General features: G+C 51.4%; 1 pseudogene; it reads left to right on the forward strand.

Moving 5' to 3' along the window:
* The first annotated feature begins 2,055 nt into the window (after positions 1-2,055).
* On the forward strand, positions 2,056-6,633 carry LOC119090671 (alpha-1,2-mannosyltransferase ALG9-like; annotated as a pseudogene).
* Positions 6,634-11,191: the final 4,558 nt, after the last annotated feature.

Raw genomic sequence — 11,191 nt, forward strand, 5'->3', positions numbered from 1 at the left:
TCCCCACTTCTTTGATGAAAGGAAAGTTATGTTTTAAATTTGTATATCCCTAAAAACATTTGATTTAAGCAGCATAGTAGTCATGCCTGACGGATCCAGCGGGGTGGGGTGAAGGGCGCAAGAGTCACGTTTTCCTCCGGGTCGGAGACTAAATGCGCCTCTAGGCGCCGCCAGCCTTAAGAAGGCACTGAAACGGAAGGCACTCTTTTGTAGCGGCCAAGGGCGGCCGCACGTGTTTTTGGCTGTGGGGGACGGGTACCGGGCGAGTTATGTACGAATCCGGTGATTCCCGTGCTCCGGAGCTTTTCAACTTAACCTCTCAAACCTTTGAGCGTATTATGCCCCCAGGTGTGTACAGTCTATTGCATTGTGTATCCGCTCAGCAATTACCAATTGTATCTGGGGGATAAACGGGAAGGCCTGGAACAGCGTCCATACCACCTCATTAACGCCACGCTGCTGCATGTCTTTTACTTAATGGCAACAAGTTATTCCATGAGCTAAGCGACTACCTGCAGTCAGCCCAAGACCGCTCGACCGGGAGAATTTCAGCGGGCGCCTTGGTGGCGAGACGCTGCATGTAAACAGCACAGAAACGATCATATCGTCGTCGTCGTCGTCGTTGTCACCGTCAGCGTCATATCGTTCCTCGGCAAAAGTGGTGCTGATGACAATGGCAATTAAACATGTGGAAATTAATGATTCCGCTAAGAACTATACAGCACGAAGTTTCGATCACGCAAGGTCACCGTTATACACCCCGGACGATAGGAGTGTTTGACAGCCCTGGCGCTGTGATAAATTACTTTCTGAATGCGTTCAAGCTGTGTCGCACTCCGGTCAGCCCAGCAAATCGCACGATCAAGAATTCTTAGTCTGGTAGCCGATGCGAAAGTTTTGACAGACCGGATCAAATGCCATAGCGACGATACACTTAAACAGAAACATGCCTTTTGGTAGCAAGATACAAGTCCAAAGCGACTCTCAGAATTTTTGCACAAGCGGATGGACGTAACATCTCTTCACCAACCGTAAAAACAGCACCCAAATCAACACTATACCCTGCATTAGATCCTCTGCATTAGATTGGTAAAGTACAGACATGAACACAGCACGGCTCCGGGAAGCCACAACGGCCAGTGACAGACGGCTCCAGGATGAGGCCGTACAGTGCGACAATGCCCGCATATACCCAATATAATATATATATATATATTATATATATATATATATATATATATATATATATATATATATATATGTGTGTGTGTGTGTGTTGTGTGTGTGTGTGTGTGTGGTGTGTGTGTGTGTGTGTGTGTGTGTGTGTGTGTTGTGTGTGTGTGTTTGTAAAACGATTGTAATGAATGCACGATAATTATCATCATCATCCAGTTGGTGATCGCCATGCGGTCAGAGATCTGCTGCTTGATCACGCTGTGAGCAAACGGTGTGTGATTTGAAAATTCGTTGACAGACGGTAGCAGGATTGATAGACATTCCGTTGGGAGGGTCTGCGGATAGCCACTCATCTGCAAATACGTCCCCGAACATGCTATACCGTAAGGTCACGTCGAATGGGCCCTCTTGATGTGCTGTGAAAACATCCTTAGACTCACGAGAAGCCCAACTGTCACCTCTACACCAGCCAGTTATTCTCACGACTTCTAAAAATGGACGTTTTTCAGCCATACATGTGGCTCAGACTCAAAAGTTGTGGCGCATTGGATTGACAGGACAGGTGCGCGTGCTTTTTTTCGGAAGGCTGCACCTCCAGCGAAAAGCCACTATGATAGAGTCAAAGCAATCAAAGCCGAAGCTGGGCCCTGATGTTAAAATAGTGTTTGAATGCTGACCAAAAGCAGACAAAAGTTGCAGCTGGCGATCATCAATGAATGTGCGTGAATAGCCCTGAACATTTGGTTGCTGCTTACCAGGTTGACAATTGACCATCAGCTTGTGGTCTTATGACGTCACTATATAATGAGCTGAAAACGTCTGCGACCATTGCTATCGTCGCTTAATCAGCTGATCGCCGCACCAGGGGCTTCAGCGTTGCCGGGGGATGGGGGCCGGTGGGTGACGAGTGTTAGCAAAGGCGTTATTAACTGAACTGCTATGGCGCAGTCGCGGTAAATGAAGGTGCGAGAAGTATTCATAGATATATGGCGATTACTGATGCCATTATTGCACGGTTGGCGCTCCAGGTCCAGCGCATTCAGACCATTATAGGAGTGTAAGGCGTACGCCGGAAACCGCACAATCGCACACGTGACTTCACGGTTTCACAACTGCAGACGGCATGGACACGTGTGAACATCCATCGATGTAGCATGTTTTGCTGTGAAATTCCACCATCTACCTTGTACACAATGCTTTAGCACATTATTCCAGTGAACTTCCAAAAGATTGTATGAAATGTCATTTTTACCACTGCAATTATGGTTCCCAGTGACAGTAAAATTGTGGGCTAACTTTTAACAACAATGGCTCCAGTGTGAGATATCATGTCAAGTACTGAAGGGCATTGTGGTTATTGGCATTTACACTGGATATCAGATTATACCCATCTACATGAGATGACAAGATGTCGGGGCACAAAGTGATGTAGCATAATATGTTCCCACATACCATGAGGAAAAGACTGCTGGCTTGTTAGACTGTTCATTTAGAGTGCAATAAGCATCCATGTGTACCCGTTTTGATTATAAGTTTGAATTGGACACTTTGTTATGATGAATTCCTAACATTTCTGTGATGTGCCACAAATATCATCACTGGCACAAATGATTCATGAATATGGACATTCCTCATTCCCCCATTCAAATATTCCCTCTCTTTTGAAGCAATTGTAGGCAATGAGACAAGAATGTCATTGGATAGAACTCATTAACAATGAAAATGTTGGTAAGAAAATGCTGCTGGTGAATAAGAGATGCATTCACTGAAGAACCATCAAGGATCCAGCTTACCCCTGCTCAAGAGTTGGTATGCTGCTGTAAAACAGTTTGGATCACTATTCAAACACTAGGCTCCAAAGTCAACATGCAGTCCCATTTCATGTGATTGCATACCAAAACATTGGTATGTTTTTTTCTCCTCTTGTTATCATCAGGAGTGTCATAATACTAATACACACAAGCTGTATCACCATTTCCAAGTAAGGCTGACATTACATCACAAAATTGACTATGAAGTGGTTTGTAAATTGTAGGTTGCAGTGTTCACACCTCATCATACTCTGGCAGACCCCTTCCATTATCATGACATAATTATGAATTACTAATAAATGTTAATTGTAGGACCCAATGTCATTCTATACTTTATCATGAAATGGCAGACTCCCCTCCTTTATCATGACATGGTTATGTATTTCTAGTAAATGATGGCATGAATAAACAACATACATCTTGCTCTCTGGTTTATATTTTGGAAGAGCAGAATTTCTGCAGTTTTTTTCTATGACCACATTTGGAGCACTTGTAATTCCCACTGTAGAAGTACTCCACATTCAGTTAACACCTCCATGTAATTAATTGCTTATTAATTGCAATTTGCATGCCCCAGAACTTCTTAGCAAGTTTTTGCACCCTTCCCCCTGTTCCCTGTCATCAGATCTGGTGTTCAGATGAAATGCAGCTGACAACAACAAAGTAGGAAATATAACCTCTGGAAATTATGGGTTTTGGGTGAGGGTTATACCAAATGCAGATTTTGTCTAATGTAAAAGAGGTAATGATATATGTCAAAAATGTGAACTAAAGCTGTTCAGTGGATATCAACATTTCATTTGTATTCCCAACACTGCAGATATCAGAAACTGCTTTCTTCATTGGGCGATCATGGCTGATCTTGACTGTCATTATGTTTTCTTCCATTTCATTGAATGTTCATTTGATTTATCATCCATCTGATCAATCTTTCAATTGACTGATCTTCCATCTTTTTACCATGATTTGAATGTTCCAGTTTTAAAGATTTATATCAATTCTTTGAAATGGATATATATCTGGGATCAGAGCTCACACTTAGCAGTGCTTGTTGTGTGAACATTGATTGTGCAATTCCCAGTTGATGACAGAATTTGATGGAAAGGCTTAATTTGCCACAATGCTCTGCATGGTTGCCTGGCCCCTGACATCACCTGACCTTTGTCAGACTTATCATATCTTTGCACAGTGGCTGCCACCAGTTGCAGGCAAACTCCTGTCAGTGGCAAATAGTGAACACCTAAAGCAACTCAAACCGACACTTCCATGTGTGACTGGACCAGAAAACAGGGGCTCTAGCCAATTGAGCTACTGGAATGGACTGGATTTGAACTTGAACTTGGACTTGAAATTAAAACAACACATCATTTATTTATGTGCTAACCTACATGTCTGTGCTTACAGTGTTGGTGTCACCAGCTGCTTATTTGTAATTTAAGCTTTCTGCACCATGGGATCTGATGGAGCAGCAGATAGAATATCACAATCATGACAAATGCAAGTTCGTGAGCATCCGAAGCAGTTGGTGACATGCTTTTGACGATCGGCTTCTCAGCCTGTCCAGCTTGAGGCACAACAGCCACAGACCAAGCATCCCCATCACCTGAACAACATCGCATACCATGGCGCCACCGACCCGGAACCGGAAGATGGCCTCCAGGAAGGAGATGCGGCGGGAGCTGCGTCAGCAGCGTCAAGGCCGCGAGCCGGCGGCCGGCGAGACGCCGCCCCCTCCGCCGCCGACGCCGGCCGGCCTGGAGCCCTGGACGCCCAGCAGCTACACCGCCTTCAAGGTGATCCTCTCGGCGCGCCTGTGCGCGGCCATCTGGAATAACATTCAGGACTGCGACGAGACGTTCAACTACTGGGAACCGACACACTTCCTGCTGTACGGTCGCGGCCTGCAGACCTGGGAGTACGCGCCGCAGTACGCGCTCCGCTCCTACGCCTACCTGCTGCTGCACGCGCTGCCGGGCTACCTGTACTCGGCGCTGCTGCAGAGCAACAGGCTGCTGGTGTTCTACTTCCTGCGCTGCGTGCTCGGCCTGGGGTGCTCTCTGGCCGAGGTCTCTACTTCTACCGTGGCGTGTGCCGGGAATTCGGCGCCAACGTCGGGCGACTTACCCTGGGCTTCTTGGTGCTCTCGGCCGGCAATGTTCATCGCTGGCGCCGCCTACCTGCCCTCCAGCTTCTCCATGTATATGTGCATGCTGTCGATGGGCGCGTGGTTCAGCCGCGCCTACCCGCTGGCCATCTTCGGTACAGCGTTGTCGGCGCTGGTCGGCTGGCCGTTCGCCGCGCTGCTCGGTCTGCCGATCGCGCTGGACGTGCTGTTGCGCCAGCGGCAGCCGGCGCTGTTCATCAAGTGGTCGTTGGTATCGCTGGCCGTTCTGGTGGCGCCGATGACCAAGATTGATTCAGACATGTACGGCCGCCTGGTATCAGCGCCGTTCAACATCGTCGCCTACAATGTCTTCTCCTCCACCGGCGCCAACCTTTACGGCACGGAGCCCCTCTCCTTCTACTTCGTCAATGGGTTTCTCAACTTTAACATCGGCTTCGTGCTGGCGCTGGTAGCGCTGCCCGCTTGCGCGGTTGTCAGCCTGGTGATCCGGCTGCCGCGTAAGAGCGCACTCTACCTGCCCAGCTGGCTGGCGCTGGCGCCACTCTACCTGTGGCTGCTCGTCTTCTGCGCGCAGGCGCACAAGGAGGAGCGCTTCCTGTTCCCGGCGTACCCGCTGGTGTGCCTGGCGGCGGCCGTCTGCCTGGACTCGCTGCAGAAGCTGTGGTACCACCTGGTGGTGCGCGCCAAGGCTGCGCACTACCTGCAGCGCACCGGCTGGCTGGCGGTGGCCGCGCTGGCGCTGTACGGCGCGGCCTGTCTGTCGCGCGTAGTCGGCCAGTACCGCGGCTATCACGCGCCGCTCGACGCCTTCATGGAGCTGAACCGGCTGGCGGCCGAGGAGATGCACGAGCCGCGCCGCCCCCTGCTCGTTTGCGTGGGCAAGGAGTGGCACCGGTTCCCGTCGTCGTTCTTCCTGCCGGAGCTCAACTGGCGGCTGGGATTCCTGGAGTCGGACTTCCGCGGCCAGCTGCCTCAGTACTTCACCGCCGGCGCCAACGCCACCCGGCTGCGACGCGACGGTTTCAACGACCGCAACGCCGAGGAACCGGGCCGGTACGTGGACGCGGCGCACTGCCACCTGCTGGTGGACGCTGACACGGCCGAGTCGCCGCGCCAGCCCAGCTACTCGCGCCGCGCGCGCAACTGGACCGTGCTGCACTCTACGCCGTTCCTGGACGCGGCGCGCTCGAGCCGCGTGCTGCGCGCCTTCTACGTGCCGTTTCTGACCGAACGCCACTGCCAGTATGTGAACTATAATCTACTCGTGAACAATGAGTGGCGTGACCAATTGTTCAAACGGCGAACGGTGGGCGAGTGAGCACGCCGGCGCATGTGGAGGACGCCGTCGCAGTGAGTGCGCGGGGAGGACGCCGTCGCAGTGAGCGCGCGGGAAGGACCCCGTCGCAGTGAGCGCTTGGTGAGGACGCCGTTGCAGTGAGCGCGAGGAGAGGACGCCGTAGCAGTGAGCGCGCGGGGAGAACACTTTCGTAGTGAGGAAGCTTCATGATAGTGACAGGGTACTGGAATGGGGGGGGGGGGGGGGGGGTTAAACCTTCAACCAGTGAAGGCTCGTGCGGTTGGTGCACCCATTCTACATGAGACTGATGTGAACTGGACGTGCGTGGTGTACACGTTGGTCGTGCTCGTTTAGCATATTGCATACTAGCACTGCATCGTTAATTTCGATATAGTGGGGTATGTTACGGCTCGGGTATTGCGAATCGTGGGAATGAGGGAGATTACTAGTCACTGGTATATCGCTTGAATACGGCCATAGGTTGGGGTTTCGTTGACTGTGTGCATTGCAGTTAAGGGTCTTGGGATTGATGAAGCCACCGATTTGTTGTGATCCGAGTTCAGGACTGGTGCGCACTCATCGAGCGAAGAGAGGCGCCGAATCAGAGGCGCGTACGTCAGGTGTGGAATCCTGTTATGTCGTATAATGTGATAATTACGGACGACGCCACGGGCTGAGTGAGTCTTACCTGAGAATGAGGAGATGTTTGACCTGAGCAGCCTGGTCTGGCTGTCACGCTTAAGAGAACCTTTATCGACTTGATCTAGTACAATGCCGTCCCGTGCAGTCTCCAGCGACGGGAAGCCAGTCCTTAAACGTGCTGCTATGTGAATCGTTGGTGTTTTTTTTTTTTACTTAGACTGTTGCTTAAACAGGCGGTATTTCTTGGAAAATTGCATCGTTGCTTGGATTTCGCCTCCCACTTTGGTTTAACATGGAAAAGGAAAATTCGTCATTACGAAGGCTTGAAAAGTGGGTCAAAACCGTGACCAGACCTAGACGACTGGTGTCGCAGCTGCGTAAGCACACATTCTGACGACGTAAACCAGCTAGCACGCGGTGTTGGTTTTGGGGTTTAAGGGCGCGTCGGCGTCGAGACGATTTTGCGTCAAGGAAAAGAAAAACTAATTATTGCATGAGGGAAGTGCCGGTCGGTGGGAGGGTGGGCACGCGCTTTCTTACGCTTATCGCATATGCGTATATTCTGGAACGTTTTTATTTGGTGCTACATGCCACTAAGAAGATAATTCGGCCCATACCTGAGCTATTTATCACCAAATGATGATGGTAGGACAACGGGGAAACGGCCAATGTCGCCTTTTGTCTCCTTTTCGGAATAGGTCAAACCCAGAGACAAGAGATTGGGCGAGAGAATTACGCAGGTGGGTGGCTTTGTTTATTGTGGCCAACATATGCTCAGACTTATTGGGTATTATGCTACACTGACCACGACTCGCAAAACTTGATCATCGCAAATTCATCACTGTTTTAAGGTTCCCATCTTGCCAGATTCATTGCCGGTTTGTCCACAGGCTGGGGACGGCCTGCTGGATTGCGGTTTTCAGGTAGTGAGATGTGCAGGTTTTCTGCGTGGTGGCCTGCACTGGCTTTATTCTGCGCAAGATTCAGAACGATGAAGTAACGAGCTGGTGTCTCCTGTGTTCATATTGAGCTATTCCAAATCACAGGCGCCTCACTACGCTCTGTTTGTGCCCCAGATGGCGTCCGGGGGCGGACGAAACAGCGTTGATGACAGACGGCTGACGGCGGTCGACGCAACTGGAAAGGCTAACCCTTTAGAGCAGGCGATAGCATAATATCTCCACTGGCATATGCAGTAACCATGATGCAACACAAGTCTATAGGTCGAGGTGGCCGGGCCTCGCGATGGCACGATCACGCTCAGAGGTGAGACCGGTCGCCGCTCGGTCACACGCGGCTGGTGCCGCTGGGGCCGTCCGGACACGACTCACGCGCAGCGGCGGACTGGCGGCGCGAGGTCCACATTGCGCGGCGCGTCGTCTTCCACGCGAGCTGGAGACGGGCTGAGGCTGCGTCGATGCCGGCGATCTCGACGGTGTACCGCGCCGTGTTCGGCTCGAGTGGTGTGTGACCGTAGTTCTGGGCGCTGGTCCACGGCGGTCGCTGGTTCCCTCCGTGCGCTCTGTGGGTGCTGGGCTCGTAGCAGCTGACCGGGGCGGAGCGGTAACTCACCATCCTGTCTGATTCGCTGCAGGAACAACCTGGCCACGCGGCAATTGGTCCTGTGTCCAATTTGAGTCTGGAGATGCTTCAATACCACTGGAGTCTTTTTTATCCGTATCTAAGAGACCTCGAATTGTAGAATACGGGCCTGGTTCACCTGAAAAAACAGGATGCGTAAGCGTTCCTGATTGGTGTCGTCACCTACCTACCACGCTTCTCCCTTCGCGCCGGAAGTGTCAGACTCGTTGGAGCCGCTTCGTGGACTGCTCAAGAAGGAAGCAGAGCTCGAGCGAGTCTTAACGATGGCGAAGGACCTGATCTGCCAAGAGACAATGATGGCGTACTTCGACCCCAGTAAGCCACCGGCTGTCCAAGTGGACGCCTCACAAAAAGGCTGGAGCGCCGACCTGGTCCAAGGCGGAAATCCCATCGCCTTCGCGTCGAAATCCCTGCCAGAGGGTGAGCAACGCTACGCCAACATAGGGCGCGAGCTCCTGGCACCGTGTGCGTGTATAAGCGCTTCCACACGCAGGTGTTCAGTCGTGGCTCCACTGTGGAAAGTGACCACGAGCCGCCAGAAATTGCTCAGCTCAAGTCAAGAACCTCAGGGCGACACCGCCACGACTCAGAGGATGTTGATACGCCTCCAAAACAGCGACTCGACAATCAAACCGGGGAAGAATCTGCTGATTGCGGATGGGCTGTCACACCTTCCGCTGAAGGCGTTGAAGATTCCTGTCGCCTCCGCCACGGCGGCCGCACTGGACGCACAGAGACGCCTATGGAAGACGGGGACGTCTTGGCAGGCGAGAGAGAAGTCATCCCCGAAAAATGCCACCCTACATCTTGGACAAGCACCCCCGATCTACGCGAGTTACACATGCGATCTACGCGAGCTACACATGCGATCCACGTTCAATCCATGGGTCCCTCAATATACACGTGGAACCTGTAACAATTCCGGTTGAGAAAGAGTCCATGGAATGGCTATAAAATGAACAGCACGGGCGGCGTACTCGATTGTCATGTGACATTGTTCTTCAAATTTATGAAGTTCTGAATGCAACCCAAACGGCACGTTCTGGTAGCTATTGGCTTCTGTTTCGCGAAGAAAAGTGGAAAGAAAAGAAAATCAAGCAAATCGGTTTTATTCGGTCAAGTGGGATAAATTCAGTTATTTTTTAGGGTAGCCACTCATCAGCAGGGACCCTTTGTCACCTTGGTGCCATCGTCCCCCCCCCCCCTACCAAGGCTCTGGCTGTGCCCCTGGTTACAGGGTGTGCACGTTTTCATGGAGCACCTTCATATGTCGTATGAGAAGATTCGCACCTATGGGGTGACCTAATGTCTCAATGTACACCCTCCCCTTGTTCAAACGCACCAAAAATGACCATGACCATGCATATTCCGTACAGCTGTTGACCGACGCCCCAGGAACTGCACGCGGTCGATTGATTTTGTGTTGTGGGTGAATAGCGCATTTTCACTGGTGATTGGACATTGCAGACTCACTCGCCCCTATACGTCAGCGCTATGGTATCCGTGCAGCGGCTCACTGCCGCTGAGCCGCCACATCCCGCCTTGCCACTCAAAATAGACCAGGTCTCAGTTGAGCGGTAGCAGGCTCATCGGCACAGACGAGGCCTATATGAAGGGCGGCTGAAAGCCAGATAATTCATGACGCAAAGGAATCTAAATGTTATGCATAGCAAAATCATTAAGACATTCTATAAGCTCGAAACACCATGTTTCCTCGAAAGAATTGCGAGGAGAGAATTGCAATCGTGAAAGGCACTGATTTAATGCCAACCATTCAAGACTGTCGGCAAAAAAATGCGTGTTGCAGACGTCGTACAACTGCACCGAAACACCGATGTCCAAGTGCTGTGTCACAACGACGACAAACCCAAGAGTGTCTCAAGTTTCAAGGACCAAAAGGCGAGCACCCAGCTCCCACATTTATGGACGACAGGAACATAGGCTTATGATGTATTCTATGAATATGGTACAAAGCGAGACGAGAGTTCATCAGGGACGATAACACATTGGCAGCACGAGGCACACGCAACAGCTCCGGACTGCACCGATTACCGGTCAAGAATGGTGCATGCAACGCGGAACCACTATACCTTTCGCGATACGGACGCGTATTTAGAGCGAGTGCGACACTGCGGGGCGATAACATTCGGTGGTTGCGTGAGCGCGCGCAGCGGACAAAAAGCGCGATCACCACTTGGTGACGTCACAAATTGAAGCCTGTCATCCTCTTCGCGCGCTAAAAGCGAACTGGAAGTGGCAAGTGCACTAAGTCCAACGAGAGATTCAAACATGACAATACTCAGCGCTATGAGCGGGACGCACACAGCGAATGGTGATACAACTAAAACGATTACAAAACGTCCACCTCTATGCATTTTTGCCGGATTCGCCCAGCCAAAGCTTAAAAGACGAGCCAACGGCTCCTCAACTCTCGCCGCGACAATGCGAATGCCTGCCCCTGTATCGCGCATAACCTCGTCCAACACGTGACGGCGTCGGGCCAGCAGGACCGCCGCCGCGCTCGCATGAGATCACAGC

The sequence above is a fragment of the Pollicipes pollicipes genome, unplaced genomic scaffold (genome assembly GCF_011947565.3).
Source record: "Pollicipes pollicipes isolate AB1234 unplaced genomic scaffold, Ppol_2.1 Scaffold_3087;HRSCAF=3621_pilon_pilon_pilon, whole genome shotgun sequence".
NCBI classification, from domain to species: domain Eukaryota; kingdom Metazoa; phylum Arthropoda; class Thecostraca; order Pollicipedomorpha; family Pollicipedidae; genus Pollicipes; species Pollicipes pollicipes.